Below are 24,720 nucleotides of genomic sequence, written 5' to 3'. Positions count from 1 at the left end.
AAATTTCTGTTCTTTCTCGGGAGGCAAATAAGAGATATTGTTGTCCCACTCTTGTCTAGTTTTTGGCCAAAAACCCCTATTGAAATCCTAAATAACTAAGCTTACAGTGACTTTTTTTTACGTCTTTATATTCATATTTTTCTATTTAGCTTTATTGTTATATTTATAACGTGGGCTTCAAAGGACTAAGTGGTTCGATTTTCCTTTTCTAGAAAATATTACAGCTCGGTAGCTCCGTGGCTGGGTGCCCACTTACAATATGCGGTGTGGCGGGTTCGAGTCCTTTCGATTATATGTTTATTATGGCAAGTTTGGTCTATTTTTAATGTCACAATTTTGCCTTTTGTCGAAATTGAATGACTCGCGTGATTCTATCGAAATTAACCAAATTTTAAAACGTAGTTTCAGTTTAGTCACAAAAAATTGGGATACACTTCGGCATAATGAAAAAAAGGACATACGCAATTTTGTTGACAATTTCGTTGCATAAACTTCATGAGACTTGGACCATGGAATCGATCAGGTTGCCATAATTCCAACGTGTTTTACCGAGAAAAGCAACAGTTTATGATAGGACTGGAACAATGGAGTGTTAAATGAAGAATAACTTAGTAAGAAGGGTACTTGTTAATTAAACGAAACACACCCAAGGAGTGAAGTTAGGTTAATCCTAATGAAATATAACCTTTAGTTTATATAATAATATAATTTGGGCTATATATCTGTACATTAGGGGCGTGGGAGGGTTTAAGCATTTGGAAATTGCCCCTCACCTAACCTTATACCCACCCTACCCCCTAATGTACGAACATATAGCCCAAATTATGCAAGTCCAATGTATTCTGTCACACGTTATTTCTCATTGTGGCTGTGAAACCGGTTTTCTCAAATCTTACGTTCAGCAAACTTCTCGATTGTGTTTCGTTTAATTAACAATTAGCGTAAAAAGTTCCAAGTTACAGTAAAGTATAGAAATAAAAATTATGTAGGAGTCTATAAAGTAGGTTTATTTCTCCTTGCCCTTGTTGTAATATCGACTTGAGTAGCTCTAAAGGCGCAATGTAACATAGCATAAATGACCTTTTGGTAAGAGCCATAGAAACAGAAAAAGGAATCGAGGCTATATTTTTCAAAATTTTACTGTTAAATTTTTCAAACTTGACAAGCTTTTATTCATAAAAATAACGGTAAAATTACCACCACATCATTACCATAGTATCAGCCTTTCTCATTCTCGTCACATCATCAAAATTACCGACTGATGCTGAATTACCGTTATGGTAAGGACACTCTTGTAACCAGTCAGCTTGTAGACATGGATATGGAAAACCAGTGCAATTCTGTTATTGTTGTTTTTTTGGAGGGGGAGGGGGTGGTAATGAGAAAACTTGAGAATTCGAGCTAGAAGTGCCCAAAAATTTGGGTTTTTAGGGAGTTCGGGCCCCTATACCCTTCCTGCGTATACCCCTGTCCGGCTCTCGTGATATTTTTGTTTTTGTTTTTAATTTGATGAATCTTTCTAAAAAAGGAAGTTTCACGAGTGAGAGTACAGGACAAAAAAACTAGTCTCTTTTCTGGGTGAAAAAAATTTATCATTACGGTAAAGCATTAAAGTAAAAAAAAAATATTGAAAACGTTAGCTGAAGTTAATAAATACCTTAAATGAATGTTCGAGACGCAACAACAACAAATCTTAAATTCATTTGAGAAAGATTTATTAACTTTGTAAATTAGGGATATTTGTCGTCTGAGGATCCTTGATGGATAGAATTAAAAATCGCTATGGGTTTTAGAATAGATGGTTGCTAGTAGCTAATTGCGCCCATAAAAATTCTTCAATTTCGCATGAAAACCAGATGCCTCTAGTGTTCCGTTTTGAATTTCCGCTTCATGTACTTACCTGAGAGATTTAGCAACTCAGTTGGACACTGTTCACTGTCTCGAATTGATCTAAGTATTTATGGATATTATCATTTATGTGTACAGTTAAGATGACTTGGTGACTAGAAAAGGGGTGCAAAGGCTATGAGTTCTCATTTTGACGGATTCTCAATTATCTTGTAAGTAATGCAGTAATTTGTTATTTTTGACAAGAACTGATATCGGGTCACCCGTAGGCTATCTATTTAAGTGGCTCCAAACATACCTGCGCCCAGTTGCATAGAAATATTCTCCATAGGAACTCTTAAAGAAAGAAAAACGAGCAAAAATGGGGCTTTTAAAGGCCAAATGAAAATACTGAAAAATCACAACAAAGCGAATATTTTATTCAATTGAATTTTATTCATCTTTTAATTTTCTGGTTTTTTCTTTGGTTTTTTGGTTCTTTTCAAATTGACTTTCCGCGTTTGTTTTTTGTTGTTTTTTTTTCTTCGGCACTTTATTTGGATACATTATTTCGTTTCGCACTGAAGAAGAGAGGCGTTTGCCCTCTCGAAATAATCGCGTTGTTATGTTTTTTCAGTATTTTCATTTGGCCTTTAAAAACCCCATTTTTGCTCGTTTTTCTTTCTTTATGTTATGTCAGGCCAATGTGGTTTAAGAAATTATAGAAACTCTTTTGATATTAGTATGATGTACTTTTTGGAATATCAACTTGCCACTATTCAAGACACTCGACTCGTGTGCATCTATGGAAAGGATATGCTACTGTCTTAATTGCATGACTTGTCCTTGGGTAAGACAATGGATTGGACCTTTGCTGGGTTTACTAATCCTTATGTTGAAGAGAAATTGTAGTTACACTGAAGATTTAACGGTGGAACGGGTAGGTCCATAGTCCGTCCTGGTGTACGCATCTGGGCGTGGTATTCGAGACTGATCTTATTTTAGCTTTTTTTTTTTGGGGGGGGGAAGATGGACCAGGCTACATGAAAGTCATGCAACATTAAAAAAATACCTTTATGAGGTGCATTGTATTGGCCAAAAATCCCCTTCCCTAAGTATTTCTTTGCTTTGGTGTGCTTACGTTCGTGCAAAGTCTGCTTTGTTATCTTGTCTTCTATTTGCCACTCTCATTTTTTTTTGTTTATATATCAAATGGCTTTTTCCATCTCTTGGAGTTATGTGCATGATACTTTACTGAAAACGCAAGGGAACTTGAATTTTTACTTTTACCTCGCAAAAGTAATATAGTTTTAGCTTTGTTAGGGTGCTCGTACAATTGTGGATTCAGTGCCAAAGGGGGAGAGTAATCTTCTTTTACTATGGAAAAAGTTTCTGTTACACAGGAATCTAATCCTCACGTGACTCGATTTTTAAAAGATTTCTGGGGGGCGAGGAGAGGGTCGCAGAATGAAAGGAATCAGAGGTTCGACCCTGACTGCATGTGTACAGGGTTAACATAAATCTGAATATAAGATACTACTACTAACAACAACTCATTGCATCACCAAGCCACCAGAGATCAATACAGCTGAACATGTTCCCCATACATCCAATTAAATACGGCAACAAAAAATGACCCAAAAAGACAAATAAATGGGGTTATGGCAAGGCCGTATCCAGGGGGGGGGGTTACCCGGTTTGAAACCCCCCCCCCCGAAACTTTTGACCGAGTCAAAAATAAGTCAAAAATAAGTCAAAACCTAGGTAAAAATCAGTAAAATTAGTCGAAAACTGAGTCAAAAATTAGTAACCCCCCCCCCGAAAAAGTCGAAAATTAGTACCCCCCCCCCCACCCGAAAGAAAATCCTGGATCCGCCCTTGGGTTGTGGTCTAAATTTATTTAATCTTCATTTTGCTTCCTCTTCTATTCTTGCCCTTACATATATATTTTATTCTTATCCCTCGTATTTCTGCTTAAAGCCTGGCGCTTGCGTAGTGGGGAGCATCTTGATAGGCACTTAAATAGGATTTTCTTTCGGGGGGGGGGAATAAAAAAAAATGCGCTAATTTAGATATGAAGTACCCCGAAATTTTAAAATTAGGATTTTGGGAGGGCTGGGCCCCCTGTATGCATGCCAGCCTCTAGCTAGATCCAAGGGTGTATCTAGGATTTTGTTTAAGGGTGGGGGACGGGAACCAAAAAAACTTACAAAATGCATCGAAAATTTGTTTATATTTTTTCACTTTAAAACGAGTCTTACAAAGTTTTTTATGTGGGGAGGGGATCCAAACCCGGTAACACTCCCTCCTGGTTACTACCTTGTCTAGACTGCATGGCCATATCACAATATTGTAATGATTTTCCCCATAGTCTACAATATTTTTCACTCAATACGCCTGATTCTTCTTAATTTGAACCTCCTCCCCTCTTTCTCCAAAGAAATTCCTGTTTAGGGGCTTGAAAGAATCCCTTGTCTCAGGGATTTTGAGTATTTGTCTAGGATTCAGACTCCTACTTTTGTTTGGGTACGGGAGGAAGCTTTTGTACACCTCTTGATGATTTACATTTTTTTTTTATTATTCCTCCCTCACACAAAAAAATCCCTGTGTGGGCCTGTCACACAGCGTTGTTTGAATGCTTTCAGAAACCTTTTCCGATATTCATCCCATTTCGTAGCCCCGTTTTATACGATTGTTATATCCTAATTAGTTAACGATGTAGGAAGAGGTTTATAGCCTCCGGTAACCTGTCTAAAGATCATCTTTATGCCAATGTTTGTGCTTTGTAGTTAATGAGACGATGGTTATTCATGCAAATTGTGTATTATTACTACTTTTCGACTTGGCTTTGTTGCTATATTGTACTGCAGGTTTCATAGTTTGACATTGTGTCAAAGGATTGAATGAGATCTGTTATTCATCAGCCTTCTGATTATCCTTAACAAGAACTGTCAATTCTGTTTTCTTTCAACCTGGGTAAATTTGGGGTAAAAATTGTAAACTAACTTACGACTCCTTTTTGGGTACCGAGAGGGCCCCACTTTCAGGAATCACGTCCACCAGTTGTTGCGTGCTAAGAGTGGTGGAAACTGTGCCAAGTGTGGCGAAATTGTACGGCACACTTGGTGTTCTGAGATGTACATCGTGTGCTGGAAACTAACTGCATCCTTTTCGGAAACAATTTGGAGGCCTGATAAAAAAATATTGTACTCGCTAGGCACGAACATAGGATCGTTTTTTGGTGGGGAGGGGAGGATAATTTCATTTGACAGTTTGAATACAAGTGCCCAGAAAGTCGGGTAAGTTTTGGCTTTCGGTAGCCTGCGTTACAAAACCTCTCCCCCGGGTGGGCTGAGTCTCTTGTAATCGCATTTTTCAAAATCAAAAGTGGAATAACAGGGTATTAATCGTCAGGTATGGATCCAAGGCAATGGCGTATCCAAAGGGAGGGTTAGGGGGTTCCAAAGGGAGGGTTTGGTCTTAGACCAGGGCACTTCGTATCGAAGGAGTTGTCGTATAAACTTCGAAAAGGGTTCGTTCGATTGGAATGGCTAGTGCCCTTTTTAATAGTCGAAAGTGATAGGAGGGCAACTAGCCCCCCCCCCACGCTCATCATTCCCCCAAACACATCCAATCAAAATTTTGAGGATGCCATTTTGTTCAGCGTAGTTGATTTCCAGATAGAAACTATGTTTTTGAGGAGGTCACTCCCCCACAACCCTCAGGGCAATGGTTTTAAGTTATGCCCTGGGGCATATAAGAACAATGTTAGCACAATGTATTATTTATTATTTTTTCCTTTAGACCAGGGCACTTCATATCGAAGAAGTCATCGTAGAAACTTCGAAAAGGGCTCATTCAATTGGAAATCGGAGTGGCTTGTGCCCTTCTTAATAGTTGAAGGTGACTGGAAGGCAACTAACAACCCTTCCACGCCCACCATTTCCCGAAACACATCCAATCAAAATTTTGAGATAGCCATTTTGTTCAGCATAGTTGATTTCCATATAGAAATTATGTTTTTGAGGAGGACACTCCCCCAAAGCCCTTAGGGCAAGGGTTGTAAGTTATGCCCTGGGGGCATATAAGGTTTTTATTGAAAGCGTTGTCGTAGAAACTTCAAAAAGGCTCATTCGATTGGAAATTCCAAGGGCTAGTGCCATTTTTAATAGTCGAAAGTGACTGAAGGGCAACTAACCCACATTTTCCCCAAACACATCAAATCAAAACTTTTTATAGCCATTTTGTTCAACCTAGTTGAAAGTTCTGGAAATTAGATCTTTGAGGATGACACCCCCCCCACAGTCCTCAGGGCAAGGGATGTAATTTATGCCCTGGGGGCATATAAGGTTTCTATAGAACGCGTTGCCGTAGAAACTTGAAAAAGGGCTCATTCGATTAGAAATTGAAATGGCTAGTGCCCTTTTTAATAATCGAAAGTGATTGGAAGGCAACTAACACCCCTTCCACGCCCACCATTTCCCCAAAAACATCCAGTCAAAATTTTGAGATAGTTATTTTTTCCACGCAATTTAAAGTTCAGGAAATTATACCTTTGATTAAAACACTCCCCCCACAGTCTTCATGGCAAGGGTTATAAGTTATGCCCTGGGGGCATATAAGTTTTTATTGAAATTTTTGTCCTAGAAACTTGGAATAGGGCTCATTCGATTGGAAATTCAAAGGGCTAGTGCCCTTTTTATAGTCTCAAAAGTGATTTGAGGGCAACTAACCCCCCTCTCTCGCCCACCTTTTCCCCGAACACATCCAATCGAAATTTTTAGATAGCCATTTTATTCAACAAAGTTTAAAGTTTTGGAAATTAGGTCTTTAAGGATGACAACGCCTCCACCCCACAGCCCTCAGGGCAAGGGCGTAAGTTATGCCCTGGGGGCATATAAGGCTTTTTATAGAAAGCGATGTTGTGGAAACTTCAAAAAGGGCTCATTCAATTGGAAATTGAAAGGGCTAGTGCCCTTTCAATAGTCGAAAGATATTAAAGGGCAACTAACCCCCCTCTCACGCCCACCATTTCCCCAAACACATCCAATCAAAATTTCGAGATATCTATTTTGTTCAAAGTAGTCGAAAGTTCTGGAAATTAGGTCTTTTAGGATGATAACCCCATCAGACCCCTCAGTGCAAGGGTTGTAAGTTTTGTCCTGGGAGTATATAAGGTTTATATAGAAAGTTGCTGTAGAAATTTAAAAAAGGGCTCATTTGATTGGAAATTGAAATTGCCCTTTTTAATAGCCGAAAGTGAGTGGACAGTAATTAACCCCCATCTCATGCCCATCATTTCCCCAAGAACACTCAGTCAAAGTTTATAGACAGCCATTTTGTTCAACGTAGTTGAAAGTTCTGGAAATTATGTATTTAAGGATGGAAAATCCATCAGAGGACCAAGGGTAAAGGTTGTAAGCTATGCTCTGGGGGCATATAATCTGCGTATAAATAGAGTTGTCGTAAAAACTTCAAAAGGAGTTTACTAAATTAAAACGTGAGAGGGTTTACGGTTTTTCCAATAGTTGACACAGATGGGAGTGTAAACCCCCCTCTCAAGCCCACCATTCCCCCAAACACATCCAATCGAAATTTCCAGATAGCCATTTTGTTCAACGTTGCAGAAAGCTCTGGAAATTCGGTCTTTGAGGGTGACACTCCCCCCCTCAGCCCTCAGGGCAAGGGATGTAAGTTTTGCCCTGGGGGCAAATAAGGTTTTTTATTGAAAGTGTTGTCGTAGAAACTTCAAAAAGACTCGTTGGATTCGGCACCGAAATGGATAGTGCCTTTTTTAATAGTTTATAGTGACTAGAGAGTAGCCAATGTCATTTTCATGCCGACCACTTGCCTAAACACATCCGCTCTACATTTAGAGATAGCCATTTTGTTTAACGTAGTTGAAAGTTCTGGAAGCTAGGTCTTAGAGAATGACAACCACCCTCACAGCCCTTAGGGTAAGGGTTGTAATTTATGCCCTGGGGGCATATAAAGCGTTGTCGTAGAAACTCAAAAAGGACTCATTCGATTGGAAACCGAAAGGCCTTGTGCCTTTTTAATAGTCGAAAGTTACTGGAAGGCTTGACATTTTTATAGTAAAGATCGATGTGGGTATAATGTATTATTTTTTTGTTGTTGTTGTTTAGACCAGGGCACTTCGTATCGAAGGAGTTGTCGTAGGTACTTCGAAAAGGCCTCATTCGATTGAAAATAGAAAGGGCTGATGCCCTTTTTAATAGTCGAAAGTGATTGGAGGGAAACTAATCCCCCTCCCACGCCCACCCTCCCATTTACCTTTATATTTAGAAACTAAAGGTTGCCTTAAGATTAAATAAAGATGCACTGTATTAATGCTAATTCACAATAAGGCATCTCAGCAGTATCCCAAGAGCGACTGAGTGTATTACGTTCAAAGTTTCGGGGCTACTTCTGCTCTTAAAATTTAGCCAAATCAAAATAGCGTAGGCTGTGTGTATCCAAGCTATCAAAGAAAGTAAACAGATTTTTTTGCGAATGGTATCAAGTTTTCCATTTCAGATCAACTAGAGGAGGCATGAAACTAAATTAAACAGTACTATTTGTGTCCAGATTTTTAAAAGGGTGTATGTTGTTAAAAATTGCTGAAAATTTTTCTCCAGCATACAAATATCAGGCCAAACTATAAATTTAAAAAAAAAAAATCCATTTTGTTCAAAGTAGTCGAAAGTTCTGGAAATTAGGTCTTTTAGGATGATAACCCCATCAGACCCCTCAGTGCAAGGGTTGTAAGTTTTGTCCTGGGGGCATATAAGGTTTATATAGAAAGTTGTTGTAGAAATTTAAAAAAGGGCTCCTTTGATAGGAAATTGAAATTGCCCTTTTTCATAGTCGAAATTGAGTGGACAGTAATTAACCCCTCTCGCACACCCACCATTTCCCCAAAAACATTCATTCATAGTTTAGAGATAGCCATTTTGTTCAACGTAGTTGAAGTTCTGGAAATTATGTATTTAAGGATGACAAACCCCCTCCCTCAAAGCACAAAGGGTATAGGTTGTAAGTTATGCCCTGGGGGTATATAAGGCTCTTATAAAAAGCATTGTCATAGAAACTTCAAAAGGAGCTCATTCAATTGGAAATTGAGAGGGCTATAGCCCTTTTTAATAGTTGAAAGGGATTGGAGGGTAACTAACCCCCCTCTCAAGCCCACCATTCCCTCAAACACATCCAATCGAAATTTCCAGTTAGTCATTTTGTTCAACGTTGCAGAAAGCTCTGGAAATTTGGTCTTTTAGGGTGACCCCCCCCCAGCCCTCAGGGCAAGGGATGTAAGTTTTGCCCTGGGGGCAAATAAGGTTTTTTATTGAAAGCATTGTCGTAGAAAGCTCAAAATGACTCATTTGATTGGAAATTGAAAGGGCTAGTATATTTTTTAATACTTGAAAGTGATAGAAGAGCCACTAACGCCCCTCTCATGCCCATCATATCCCCAAAAACACTCAATCAAAATTTATAGATTGCCATTTTGTTAAATAAATGAAACCCAAAACGAACAGAAATTACAATAAATAACCGAGTCAAACTCAACACGATTAGAAATTAACGTAAGTTGTGCTCAAAATCCCTATGCCTTCCCAAGGCCAAAACATAATTTGCACTTTACTGAAAAAAATACAAATGAATGTGCATCGTCAGTTTAATATACATATACTGATATTTAGTAATCAAAATGTTAATATTATTTGATTGATTAAATTTATAAAATTAAAAACATTTGTATTTTTTCAGTAGAGTGTAAATTATATTCTAGCCTTCGGAAAAGCATAGGGGTTTTGAGCTCAACTGATGTTAATTTCTGCTCATTTTGAGTTTTACTCGGCTATTTATTGTAATTTCTGTTCGTTTTGGATTTCATTTATTTATCGATGCTGATTTGTGGTAGTTTCACGCTTGGTAGATTATTTGATTTTATTTTTGCTCATTTTTTGTTCAATGGATTTCTTTACTTTTCTTTGAAAAACTTATTTTGTGAATTTTTTTTTAATTAATAATAGTTTAGAAACATATTTCGGCTATATCGTTTCTGATTTCCATTGACGGTGATATGGTCTAAGTAACAGGCCTATTTGAGGGGTATACTAAAAATTATGTTTTAAAGAGTATTAAGCTTATTTAGGGAAGAGGTAATCCATCTATGCAAAGGTTTTTGTTATATTTAAACATTAAAAAGGACATGTTTTTTTGAATTTATCTCCTTTCCATCTTCTTCATCCCTCTTCTTGACTAATCACTATATGATTCCTCAACGCCTCGCTCTTTACGCTAAAGTTTTTTATTGTTTTGAAAAATAAAGTTGTGAGACAGTCAAACTTTAGCGTAAAGAGCGATTCGTTGAGGAGGGGACAGCCTCTTTCATATACGGAATAATGTCTTTTCGTTTTAAGTTTTAATGTTGCTCCTTACTTTCAGTTAAAAAAAAACTTTTTTTTTTTTTTAATTTAATATCAGCAAAGAAGTACAATTCAATTTTCTCAGAACGTTTCCTGCTCATGAATTTGACTTGGGAAAGAGAATGGGCTGGTTTTAAAATCCATCTTACGATATCAATAATACCCCCATGATCGTCATGTTTACACCTTGATTGAACTGTTGAACAGGCTAGACAGTGTAAACTTGTTTTCGTAAAGTTTGAATCTTTTATTGTATTCAGAGTTGCTAGTTGCTACTTGTATCTCTCTACATAACTTTTACGCAACTTTTGATAAAAGTTTTACTTAAACTGTAATTGCTTTAATAGCTTGAACAAGGTTTAAGGTAAAAATAAGGATTAATAGCTAGACAGAAAAAAAATGATTATCCTATTTGAATATTCCCTTATAAAAAAGTTAAAAATAAAATGAACTATTTCTTATAACATTAAATTATGCAATTACAACCCCACTGTGAAAGTTGACACGTTCATAAGAACTCGTCTTTTTTTTTGGGGGGGGGAATAATTATAAAACAAATTTTTTTAGTTTTAATAAAAGGTACTCAGAAATCCGGAAAAATTGTTTAAGCCAGTGGTTATCGAACTGTGTTGCAATACCAATTATTGGTTATTTCAATAACTCCTTAGCTACCATACCCAACCAAGTAATGGAGTAATTTTATTGCTTTGTAAACATGAATCCAATGATGAAAATCATCCAATCTTTCCCTGATCACTTCCATTATTTCAGTTAGTTGCTCATCAGTGAGTTTCGCCAGCTTATTTTTCAATTCAGTTGATGGTTCGTTTTCATCGTTGTATGTGACTTCTCTTGCTAAAATCTCTGCTGAGCTTTTAGAGCTCAGCAGAGATTTTTTGATCCTGCTACTATATTCATTAAGTTCCTTTTTATGGCCTTTAAAATTCATTATTTTTGTTCTGATATTACTGATATTACACTGACTTCACTTGACTCTTTGCATCCTATTATATGGTGTATGATGTCTTGACGAATGACGACATATAGTAGATTACAGCCACAAATGATGTTATATTAAACCATAGAACATTGATATGTTGAATATCTGCATTAAATAATCATGATAACATCATTTTCATGACGTCATGCACCAATATAAAAGGATGCAAAGAGTCAAGTGATCTCAGTGCAGTAACATTTTTAAAATGAATCGACTAATACAGCAAATGGCGTCTACGTTAAATCTGCATATAGGCATAGAAGTCGGAGAAAACTCAGCAATAAATTTTTCAGCCGACCTAGAATTGAGCTTAGACGAAAACTCTCAAGAATATGAAGGAGGAGATCGAGAGGAATACAGACTTACTGTAAATGTGCCCAATCTAACAGAAAATCCAACGATAAATGTTTCAGTCGACGTGGGATTGAACTTACCAGAAAACTCTGGAGACCATGCAGGGGAAGATCGTGGACTAAACAGAATTATTGCAGATCTGTTTGATCAAACAGAAGAGAGCGGGCCCCCTCCATTGCCCACAGAGAAAATTCTAAACCTTGAAACAGTAAAAATTACCGACAATATAGTGAGCCAAGATCTCCAGTGCTCTATTTGCTTTGAATCCTATGAACTTCAAGAAAGTGTCAAAAAGCTTCCATGCAGCCATTTATTCCATAACAGTTGCATTGTTCCTTGGCTAGAACTCCATGGCACTTGTCCAGTGTGCCGTAAATCATCTATTGAAGAAGAAAATATAGTACACAATGAATCAAGCCCATTAACCAATCCAAGCAGCAATATAGAAGACGATAGTAGCCAAGATATTGACAATGAAGCGTCTTTTATTGAAAGGGGAGAATCCAGAACAGCTAATAACCCAAGCACATCATCCGGTTTGAGTAGTAGTGTAGAAGGAGGAAGTAGCAGTAATCCTTTATTTGTGTACATTTTGAATCAGGTCCTTCGTTGGATGGAACCCCAAAATCAAAATCAATAGAACTTGAATTGAGGCCACATGAGTTTTATGCGCAGAATAACTTCATCAAACAGAAAATTAGAAACTCCGCTCTGGGATTGTTTGAAGAGCTAAAAGCATGGAGAAGTAGGAATGAACTGCCGCATACACATTCAACAGGTCAATGTGAAGGGAGAAGTTAATCAATATGCAAGAGTCTTCAAGTGAAAGTCATCAAGCCTGAAAATTCAAATAAATTTGGTTTTACCGATTGGATTGGACGGGTAGCTACTGTAGCACGTTGGTTCAAAGACTTCTTTTCCTCCGGTTACTGGACGCCAGAGACTCATTTTCATCCGGTCACTAGTTTGAGCTGACAGACGAAGTAGTAGTAAAGACAAAGCAGGTATTAGTAATGAACTTGAAGATAATCAAAGCCAAGTTTCATTGGAACAACCCTTGAAAAATTTACCTATTATTTATTCCCTGTTAGAAGATTTTGTGTTAGTAGTGTGTCGATATAATAAAACAAGATACAAGTATAAAAGGAATATGAATTCTTCTAATTGAATAGGGTGGACACTGTCATTGAAATATGTGTACTATCCCTTGGGGGTACGCACAAATTTTCAGGCGGTACTCAGGTGGCCAATAAAAAAATAAAACAACCGTTTAACTCTAGGACTGACAATTTTATTTATATTTTAGCTACAGTACTAAGTACCGGTAACTGAGAAGGGGTAAGTAAAATGTTTTGTGTGTAAAAAGGGGACAGTGTCTAAATAAGTTTGAGAACCGCTGGTCTAAGCCCTGAACCCCCCTCCCTTTCATCAGACGTCCCTATGTGAAGGTCCTTTGAAGTTTTACATTACTTAGCTAGTCAAAACTGTTTATAAAGCTCTCATTTTTGTCATAAAATTTCACCGCCTATATTTTATAAAGTGTAGCCTACTGAGAAAAATTTTCCTGTCACTGTAATATAAAAAGCAGCGCCTTAAGTGGGGAAAATGAGTGGAAGAATTTGAGAATTGTAAAGAATTTCGGAAAAATAACGAAGAAACTTGAAATAAATTAAAGGTACATATAATATCTGGTAATGGAGAGCACTGATAAGAATAAAAAATAACTCTTTTCGTCTATAGTTTATAAGTGAAATAGTTCCACCAAATTTTTTGAAAAAATCGCATTATGGGAAAATTGAAGTGTGGAGGAAACCAAAAATTATGTGGAAACAAGGATTCGTTTTAGAAAAAAAGTAGAGTGTCTTAGAAAACTTCACTGATTTTTGGAAAAGGAACATCAGATATTTCCCTTCAGAATATCATACGAAACACCCGGCTTTAATCGGATTGGCTCTTTGATGACATTCTCTCTCCAGACAGCTATATTTTAGTAGTTCAACGGTGAAACATATTTTAGAGAAGGAGACTTATTACCAAGGTCGTATTCAGGGGTGGGGGAATCACGTGGTTTGGCCTCCCCCCCCCCCCGAAATTTCTTCCAACTCGAAAAAATGGAACGTGAATGAGTAAGAACAATTTTAATACGTTTTTAAAGGTTTTTTTTATACCCCTCCAAAAAAAATCTTTTGCACCCCCCTTTCCTCCCGAAGAAAATCCTAGATATGGCCCAGCTTGTTTCAGACCTTGAACTTGGGCTCTAGGAAAATCTTTCTTCCCTTTGCCATCATTCTGTTCAAATATCTAAGATTCAAATTTGTTATAGAAAACGCACTGGTTTAGCCTACATAGGTATTATCAGTTACTAAATAAGAATTTTCCATACCTAAATCAATTGGCTTTTGCTATGATATTCTGGATCATCATTTACCAGACCTCAGTGGTTTAGTCCTTGGGGTTCGCTATTGATTCGAAAAAAATAAATCTTTATGTAAGGAAGTGCTTAGTTTTAGACTTGAATAGATTGCACATTCAAATGCGAAAATAAGAAGATCGAAAAATGAATAAGCTCCTATCAATATTTACTAAAGGAACAATTAGGCTTCACACCTACGAAGCAAATAAATAGGCTCATGTTATTTTTGTGATGAAGATGAAGAGCCTTGTTTCTCTTCTGTGATTCATCCGCGGGTACTTTTCTCTTTCACGGAACATACTCAAGAAGTAATTAAGGGTAAAAACTATTGAAATATACTAAACTATGATGATAATATAATACTTTAGAAACAAAATTCTGGAAACTACGACACAGAATTATGGAAAGCAGGCCGGACAGAGCGCATTATATTAAATACCTAACCTAACCCCTAACCACCTCTAAATACTAAATATTTAGTTAAAACATACCTACATGGTAGTTTTCAAACTCAAAATAAGCAAATCATAACCGATTCCAGAGGGGAAAAACCGGTTTTTGTCAGATCTTAGACAGCGTAATTCTTGAGCGTGTTCCGTTTAACAGACAAGTACTCATCCACGTTTCAAGTCCTTTTTAAAGATTTTGGGCTGTATTGTCAAACTACCTTTGGCAAATTGCGGTAATTGCACGGAAAAAACCTTGCACCGAAACTTGCACTTCGGAAGAGGACACTGATAATTCTCACTAAAAGCCCATTCACAATGAGATTTACTAATACCCAAAATCAGCCTGTTCCGAAACCTGGTATTAACGCATGCTTGTGGTCAAATTTTACAATTCCCAATGGATTATTTAAACACTGGAATCAGCTAATGCTGTAATTATCCCATGTATTTGGCTTTAATCTCACATCTCGTGTCGTTCTTGTTTCTCTTGTTGTTTATATGTTTTTGTCTCCCTCCTTATATTTCAATGCTTTTTTATTTTATTTTTCCATTTATTATCCTTTTTTTCCCTTTTTTCTATCTGAATAATGTTTGATTATTAGCCAATCAGAAATTTTATAAAAAATTCTGTTTGGCTCAGCCTTAACCAAGTTCTAATCGCTTGGACTTCAGTTTTGGCTCGTTCCAGTTCCAGACACTAGCTACATGTCTATTGTGAACGGGCTTGGTTTCAACTGGTTCCCGAAACTCGTACACAGGGTTGCCACCCGGTGAGAAAAAAACAATAGATTTTAGTGATTTTTGGTTCATTTAGTGAATTCTTTAATAATCTAGTGATTTATGTGCTGATTTAGTGAGTTTTTTTATTTAGGCAATACAAAAAACTCCCTAGAAATAGTGATAAATCACTAGGCGTGGCAACCCTGCTCGTACTAGTTAGATATCAGATTTGTAAATTTCTATTGTAATAGGGCCTTAAGACTTATCGTTAGGTTCTCTTAGAAAAAAATAAAATAAAATGGGAGCACACCGCAAAATGCGGTAATGGAGAAATGATTGCTGCAGTCACTCAATTTTTGGGTGGATAATTTTTATTTGTCTTGATATTAAGGAACAGTTGTTTCGTACAAGGGATTTTTTTTTGTCAAACATCTGAAATATAACACAAATAATTTTTTATCGAAAGCTCTATTTCTCAACTGTTTCTGTGAGTGAGATATAGCCCGGTGACTTTAAGAAAGAAGAAGAAAAAAGAACCAGCAACTTCTGGATATCTTGAGAACCAAACGAGATAGGGGGAACGGAGATTTTTTTTTTTTTATGCGAGAAATTTAAGCACCAAAGCAAGGCTATATCCAGGGAGGGGGGTTATGTTGTTTGAAACCCCATCCTCGAAATGTTTGACTCGTAAAAACTTAACAAAAATACATATAAATTTCTTAATGTTTTTAAAAAAAAATTGTACCCCCCCCCTCCTTCGAACGAAAATGCACCTAAGATTCAATAAGAACGATTTTGGCATTGAAAGTTTCATTTTTTGACTATCTATGAGTGAAAAATAACCATATGGTATAAAATATAACAGAAACTTCTAAATATCTTTAGAACTAAATAAGAAAGGAGGTAATGGATTAGATGAATCTTGACGGCTTGCTCAATTTGACTGGGCTGGGATTAACAGTTAAATTAAGTATATTTCTTCCTTGACATTTGTTTTTTGGAAACGCTTTTTTAGAACCTTTGGTTACTATGGGCTTGATGGAAAGCCAACAAAAAAGGTCCACAAGGGAAAAGAGGTAAATACCTGCGGAAGTCATAAATCATTTATTCTAAGAAAGTCGATAAATAAAAGTTCAAATGGGGATAAAATCCTTTTAATAGACAGTGATGAGTTTTACAAAAATACTAGAAAATAATAGGAATAGACCGTCACAACTACTGATGATGGTCACTGCATGTTTGACCGAAGTATCTAGTAGTTTTGTGAAATTTATCACTGTCTATTAAAAGGATTTTATCCCTATGTAGACTTTTATTTATCGTCATGGAAAGAGAGTGTGATCTCCGAAATTATCTATGTCTAAGAAAGTCCTGACTATTTGTAATCTTCCTTATGCTCGTGTTTTCTCAGCTTAGTATGAAAAGGGTAGTAAGCCAAGCTTAACCAGATTAGCCAAGATCCCCAGAGGATTTTCGGATCACAATCAGGAACGGTATGTCTTAAGCTTATCACAAACCAAAAGAACTGAAAAATTGTTCGTCGTAAATCTCACAGGTTGATCGCTCCAATGACTTATCTAACTTACCTCGTGACTCGTCAACATTGCTGAAAGATAGTATTGTTGTCACGTCGAAAAGAAACAATGTTAAAAAATGGAGACGCAAAGGAATAAAATTGGAGGATGGTGTCCTCCTAGAGAAGATGATTGAATTTATCTGTGAAGCTATAACCTTCAAAACAAAAAAGTAATGCAACTGTAAAACATGTTCGACATCATCATATATTGAGCTGCTTATTCAAACTAGCAGTATATAAAAGAGTGTTTAGTACAGGAGTACCGAAGTTAGTTTACACCCCCTCCACCTTTTTTGAACGAAGTCTTGAAGAATTATCTGTAGCCAATAATGAATCCAGGATTTTTGTTCAGGGGGGGGGGATAAGGTAAAAAACACTAAAAGGGGTAAAAAACTTGTTTAAATAATTTTGTTCGGTTTTGCAAGTCGTACAAAAAAATTGGGGGCTGGGCAAACCCAGTACCGCCTCCCCCCCTGGATATGGCTTATCTGTAACCTAATTGAATTGCACCTTCGATAATTCAAGAAAAAATTTTTTCAAAACTAGACATCAATGATGCTTGAGGTGTAGCCTATTCACTAAAATATTATTACATATTTTACTAATTCGTAGATATGAATATTTTCGGTACTTGTGTATTACATGGCACACACTCGAGCAGTGAAGTTAGGTTAATCCTAATGAAACCTACCAAAATATAATAAAAATGTAATACTTTAGAAGCAAATTTGAGATATATATTTGCACATTAGAGGGGGGAAAAGTATAGCGGGTCTGCATGCAAAATATGTCAGCTACAATTATTCTGTATATTATGAAGTAAGAATTGTTTTCTAACTTCACGTTGTGCAAATACTTTACTCCCCCGCCCTGATGTGCAAATATATAGCCTAAACTATATAAGTCCAATGTATTGTGTCACCCGTCACTTGTTTTCCACTAAGCGTAAGCTATTTGTCTCTTAATATAGACTTCGTACAGACTCTTTTCATACATCTAAGAGAGAAAACTTCTCGAGTGTGTAAGGCTACCATATAATATACAAGTACCTATTTTTCTAACACTTATTCTGAAATGTGAACATATTTTATGAGTCATCGATTAGCATACATAGCCTACTCATTGGTTAGATGGTTACATACTTACATTTAGTTAAAATCAACGGATTTGACACTAATGTTGTTCCTTCCATAAGCACGAAGGTATGAACTTAAAACTGGATACCAGGCTGGAGGTATCCAGGCGTTTACCCCCCTCTGGAGATTACCCCCGGAAAATGCGCCCCGTGAAAAATACCCCCGGGAAAATACCCCCTCCCCGGAAAATACCCCCCATGGAAAATAAGGCTTTCCAAATTTGAGGATTTTATTTAAGTTTTATGTTTTTAATTTCTCTAGGGGGAAGGAATTTTGGTACTTGAGTATTATGCGCCACTCACTCAAGTTTACGCTGGGTAAATTTCGAGAACACACCGGTTTTTTCGTTAGTTTCTTCGTTACTTTAGAAATAAATTTGGGCTATAGATTTGCAAATTAGGGGGGGGGGGTATAGCGGGTAAAAGCCTAGCGGATGTAAAGTACATGCAGAATGTGTTTGGTACAGTTATTCTGCATATTTGATAGACAGATAGATAAGTGTATTTTAAAGCCAATTATACGGCCATGAACACAGTAAAATGACATAAACAAAAGGCACAAATAACATAAACTTTGATGAGCGATCGTCATTAAACACTTAAATGAAACACTACATTAACCTAATAATAGTACTTATGCTTGGAAAAACGTTCATTGAAAAAAAAAAAAACACTTAACACTTGGAAAAAACACTCGAATGAAACATTACATTTACTTTATACTGGGATTTTTTTTTTTTTTTTTTTTTTTTTTTTTATTAGTGAATTAAATGTCCAAATATCTCGCTATTCTTCTGTAATTTTTCAGTGGTCATATACCTAGAAAGAATTATTTTCTGACTTCCTACTGTCCAAATAATTTACCCCCCCCCTTTATGTGCAAATATATAGCCCATATTATATATTTCCCATATGTTCTGTCACTAGTCTTTGTCTTGTCTCGCGCTAAGCTGAAAAAAAAAAACTAACGAAGAAACCGGTCTGTCCTCGAGTTTTACACAGCGTAAACCTGAGTGAGTGGCCCATAATACACAAGTACCAAAACTCCCCCCCCCCCTACGAAAATCAAAAAACATAACTCAAATAAAATTCTCAAATTTTGAAAGCCTTATTTTCCACGGGGGGGGGTATTCTCCGGTGGGGGATTGTATTTTCGGCGGGGGTATTTTTTTTGGGGGGGGGGAGGTAAACGCCGGTCACCGCTGGAGGAAGGGTCTATGGTACACGCTTATGCGCACTAACCAAAAATGATGCAAACCCGTGGGTAGTATTAAAACTCTGCGATTTTCTATTTTTGTTAATTGCATAAAACAGTTTCACATAAGATTGATTTAACTATGAAAGTAGTTCGGTTTACAGATGCACAAGAAATTATAACCGTTAATGATTTTCCTTTATTTTGTTGAGTTTATAACCCCAAGCAAGTCGGCAAAGTATCATATATATATATATATATATATATATATATATATATATATATATATATATATATATATATATATATATATATATATATATATATATATATATATATATATATATATATATATATATATATATATATATATATTGAACAAACTTATATGTTCCCTAAAATTAAAATTTAAATGTGAACTATATCAACGTTGATCTGAGTAACCTTATCCTACTAAAAACATACGTCACTTTCAGATGTAAAAAATCGCATATTGCTAAAAACCGTTAATGATTTTCCTTTATTTTGTTGAGTTTATAACCGTAGCAAGTCGGCAAAGTATCAAATTCTGGCGCCATATTTCTAACAGTGTCTACGATTCGGCAGGGCGTATCGGAAAAAAAAGAAACACCGATTAGAAATCCGATACTGGGTATGGCATTGTTTGGTAAAACGTTGCTTTTGAGCTGTAAGTCCGAGTGTTTACATCATCATCTAGTCACTAAAGCACTAGTGAATAGATGATGGTGTTGAGCGTATTATTCCAATCATAATTGCCAGGTAGTGCGCATTTGCGCCATCTGGGTGCTTTTTTGAGTTGATGGCGCATTGAATTTTTCAAATTGGCGCATTGTGCCGATTTTGCGCATGTCAGAAAAATTCGGCGCAAAGTGGGCGTATTTTGCCTTCACAATAACAATGACAAAACCCAAAATTTAAAAGCCTAGTGTTTACTGACAAATTCAGGAATCTGTCTATAAAGACAGGTGGAATTTTCAGAACCCGTAGGGATTCTCATATCGCATTCCAGGCTCCATGACGACCTAAATTCTAAATTATCAAATCGTGCATTATCCTTAGCGTGAAAAACCAAATGGGAAATGGGTCAAATTTCGATAAAAAAAAAAATACAGAAAAGAGTGGGAAAAGCTGACCTTTGTTTGACATAGCTCGAGCAGCTCTTTCTGTCTCAAGCTTACCCATCAGCAACCCCTTCGTTGAGAGAGTGTTTTCTGTTATGGATCTTTTCCAGTACAAAATTCGAAACAGGATGCACCTTAAAATGCTTAACTCTACTGTGACCATCCGACTTAGGCTAAATTGCCAGGAAAAGTGCTGCAGGGACTTTCGATGAAATTTTGGGCGATATAGAAGGAGGGTTTTCTGTTTAACTTTGAAAATGATCTTCAATACTAGTCGAAGATAAGTACAATATATGATTAAAAAATGTACAAAACTAATTCGAAGTTCATTAAAAGGAAAACACAAATAAAATAAGAATCGGAACTGTTGAAGGACCTTGTCAAGTACAATTTTGTCTCATATGTATGTCTTTGGCTTCTGTTTCATTTCTAAATCTCAGAACATTGTCTTTAGCCTGCAATTTTATAGATAGTTGCATTAATAACGGCCGGTCTAATTTCTTATCTTTGACTGGGTCGTTTTTGTAGTTCCAATTTATATTTTGAAAGCTTTTTGTTCTCATAACTAAGTTTGAAAATTTATATGTTTTTGAAGCTTAGAATTGCAATGTCAAAAAAAAACATTGTATAAAGAAGTAAACTTTGATGTCACTTACCTAAATGACATCTTGAAGAGATGTGACCTTCAAGGATCATGCTTTTCTTTAGTTCTACATTAGAAAATCATATCTATTAGTTATCTTTATCAAATGCGCCTTTTACTTCCACGTTGATAATTTCGGAGACCACACTGCCTTTCCATGACGATAAATAAAAGTTCAAATAGGGATAAAATCCTTTTAATAGACAGTGATGTAATAGAAATTCACAAAAATACCAGATATTTCGGTCACATATACAGTGACCGTCATCAGTAGTAAAACTACTGATTAAAAGGATACTATTAAAAGGATTTTATCCCTATTTGAACTTTTATTTACTTCCACGTTTTCATGTAACTTATCTATATTGCAAGATCTTCTTTAATTCCCTTTTTTATTTAATTCTCTGACATACCAGAGAACTAAGGGAAATATCTTTCTTGTCAAGCCAAAGACTGAGAACAGAAAATTTCGGCCACAAAAGCGCATTTAATCAGTAAAAAATGCTTCAATGTTTCAGATTTCAGAATATGAAGCCGAAATCTGGCAATGAAGACTGAATCCAACCAATTTTGAGTTCTAGTTTTCTGAAAAGCAAAATTCATACTATCTGGTAACATTGTCTCTGAAATTCTTTCTTTTTTTTGCACTCATCCCTGCAAGATCTGATTTACCCTGAATTTCGAACTCCACCCAAAAAATATATAGCGAAAATGCGCGGATGGCGCATTTTCGCTTCCCTTGGTGCGCTATCTAAAGTCAGGCACTTGGCATCACTGATTCCAATTACCATGACAGTTACGCTTTCTTTCAATCGATAACAGGCCTTTCTCAATCTAACATTATTAGTTTTCGTTTTCAGACAGTTCGTGGTAACGAACTGTAAGTAAGAAGTGCCCCGGCTCAATAGTAAACCGAAACTCTAAAAAACGGAATTGTAATGTCAATAGATACATCAAAAGAATTGGATTTTTATGCTGATTTTAAATATTATAAGTTTTATCAAGTTTAGTCCTACCCATCAAAAGGTACGAGTCTGAGAAAATTTGCCTTTTTTTCGATAAAAGGGGGAAACATCCCCTAAAAGTCATAGAATTATGAAAATCACACCATCAGATTCAGCGTATCAGAGAATTCTATTGTAGAAGTTTCAAGCTCATATCTGCAAAAATGTGGAATTTTGTATTTTTGTTTTTGCCAGAAGAAAGATCACGGCTGCGTGTTTATTTGTTAATTTTTTTCAGGGGTGATCGTATCGACCCAGCGGTCCTAGAATATCGCAAGAGGGCTTTTCAAACGGAAATTAAAAGTTCTAGTGCCCTTTTTAATTGACCAAAAAAATTAGAGGGCAACTAGGCCCCCTACCACGGCCATTTTTCACGAAATCGTCCGATCAAGATTTTGAGATAGCCATTTTGTTCAACATAATTGAAAGGCTCAAAAACTGTAATTCTGTTTTTAAATGAAAAAAAAAATACAGTTATGCTTTATCTGTCAGTATTTGGAATCAAGTTTAAAAAGGAGCAAAGTGGGTGAAAAATCACCAAAATTAAGCTAAAAACATAGGGTACTAAACCACATAAGAAGGTTTAACTTGCCTTTGAAGGTGTAGTTGGCTTTCGGAATCAGCAGATCATGGTTCAACATGGTAACACTGACGAAAATATAGCACTGTCCTATAAATCTCATAATATTGAAACAAAAGAATTTTCAGAAAGGTGTGGTTTTCAAGTATGAATAGACCTATGGTGGGTCCATGGGGAAAAACAGTTTTTATTTTGGTGTCCTTTGGTAATCTAAGAAACAAACCATATCCATACCCATAAAAAAAACTTCAGAATCATATTCTTGCTCTTTTCTAAAATATAAAATGCCAGAGATGCTTGCTGCATAGAATCGACGATGATTCGATGCTTTTTCTGTCAATGTGAAATATCTAGCTATTAAATTGCCTTGGAATTGCAAAGCTTTTCAAGAAAGAGAGTAAAACTGAGGCATTTAATCAAATTAACCACAAGTGGTATAAAACAAGCGCCTGAAAATCTTCGTTTTTTCTAGATTGGCCGCTAAAAGTTAGCTTTATTCATTTGAAACTGTTCTTAAACATCTGTAAGATATAGGAGTCATCACAATGGCGGATCCAGGGGGAGGGCGAGGGGGCGCCCTCCTAACGTCGTCTTAAGTAGTGTAATTCACTTAATTAACGCAAGTTTGTGTTAATTAAACTTGCTCCTAACGCAAGTTTATCGGATCAACCTATTTTGCACCCCCCCCCCTAAAAAGTCCCGGATCCGCCCCTGAGTCATCAGTTCATTACCATTATGCTCTCAACGTAATAAAATGTAATTTTCCAGGTAGACTTTATTTGTCAGTAATGCTGCGAACAGATTGTACACGGTATTAAGGAACTTCATCTCAGGCATATCGTTTTCCCGGGACTAAAGACGCTTAGAATGTATATAAAATATTTATAATTTTAATTCTTTTTCTCCCGAAATTGACTAATTTCAGGTTCAGTTGTGAACAATAAAAAGAATATCAAGTGGAAAATAAACCACAAACAACGGTAGTAGACGAGTTTCACAAGGATGCTCCTCACCCGAAGTAGCTTTCATGGGATGTACATTTTAAGCTTAGAAAGGCACTTTACCCATGTGTTATGAATATTATCTCTAAAGGGGTAAGGGGTGATATTGAAATTTTTTGGGGGATGAAGGGGTGAAAGTTTGATAACAGTAGGTTTATGGCTTAAGTTTTCTTGGAATGTGACTTAGAAATGCACTTTGGTTGTGTTTCCAAATCTCCTCTTCCCACAGCCACCAAATAAATGATTTGAATTCCCTGAGGATTTAATGTGTTTGCACTAATTCCTTCCACTAATTGCAAACTACTCGCAGATTAATTTTAACGGAAAGAGAAGTATTAAAAAAAATAACTGATAATCTTTAAGATTGATGAAATAGATTAGACTTTCGATTAGACTTTTGATATTTCCAGAACATATTTTAATTAAAATCCAACCTCTTATTATCTTAGTGTGCACTCCCCTATCACTCACATGACTTTTAAAGCACTTAATTGAGAGTCAATCAATAAGAAAAAAATAAGAATGATTGAATTATTTCTTCTTGGAACTAAAGGCATTCACGCTAAAGGTTGTTAGTGTATTTTGATATACCAGTGATTTTCAGCCTGTGCTTCACGATGCTATGGTATGCCACAAGATTTCCTTAACTTTTCCGTGAAATTATTAATGTGGTATAACTTGAAATTTAAACGTAATTCTTTAACTCATGAATTTCCAAGCACAGTAATAAAAAAAAATACATATCGATGTTTTCTTATTTAAATTTATGGACTTTGTGCATAAAGCCATGCACTTTGTGCATGTGACTACAACTACCCTATGCAGTGGTGCAATAGCAGTCTACAGCGATCTGCTGTCTCTAACTCACAATTGAAATTCGTCCTCTGCCTCATTATTTCCCTGGAACTTCAAAAAATTTCTGTGTTTGAAACGAAACTTGTTTGATTGATTAATGAGTCGTTTTGAACTAGTTTTCTATATTAGTTTAAAAAAATTCCATGAAAGTAAGGAGGGATTTAAAACTTAGGTATCTTTTAATATTATATTTAATATTATATGATTCCAAACTAAAAACGAACAGAAATTACTACGAATGCAAAAATAATGCGCAAAAGGAACAGAAATTATAGTAACTAGTGATAGTACATTTAAAATAAGAATGAAGTACTACTCTAGTAAAATCACCCTCTCGAACACCCCAAAAGTTTCCTCTTTGCGGAAAACTAAAGTTTCGTTTGCTCTTTGCTGAAAA

The 24,720-nt window shown here is 36.1% G+C and overlaps 1 protein-coding gene across 3 annotated transcripts in view; it reads left to right on the top strand.

Moving 5' to 3' along the window:
- The window catches only part of GEFmeso (Guanine nucleotide exchange factor in mesoderm), a 255,666-nt gene that overhangs the window by 47,883 nt on the left and 183,063 nt on the right, over nucleotides 1-24,720 (top strand). Inside the window, exon 1 of one of the 3 annotated variants that reach the window (XM_089090833.1) lies at nucleotides 1,931-2,060. The exons of the other annotated variants lie outside the window; for them this stretch is intronic. The gene's annotated coding sequence lies outside the window, so the exon portion shown is untranslated. Of the gene's footprint in view, nucleotides 1-1,930; nucleotides 2,061-24,720 lie in introns of those variants that run through there. 3 annotated transcript variants of the gene reach the window in all.

The sequence above is a fragment of the Artemia sp. Qi Xiang Cuo genome, chromosome 6 (assembly GCF_049724085.1).
Source record: "Artemia sp. Qi Xiang Cuo chromosome 6, ASM4972408v1, whole genome shotgun sequence".
In the NCBI taxonomy this organism is placed as follows: Eukaryota; Metazoa; Arthropoda; class Branchiopoda; order Anostraca; family Artemiidae; genus Artemia; species Artemia sp. Qi Xiang Cuo.
This window is presented reverse-complemented; position numbering and strand designations above follow the sequence as displayed.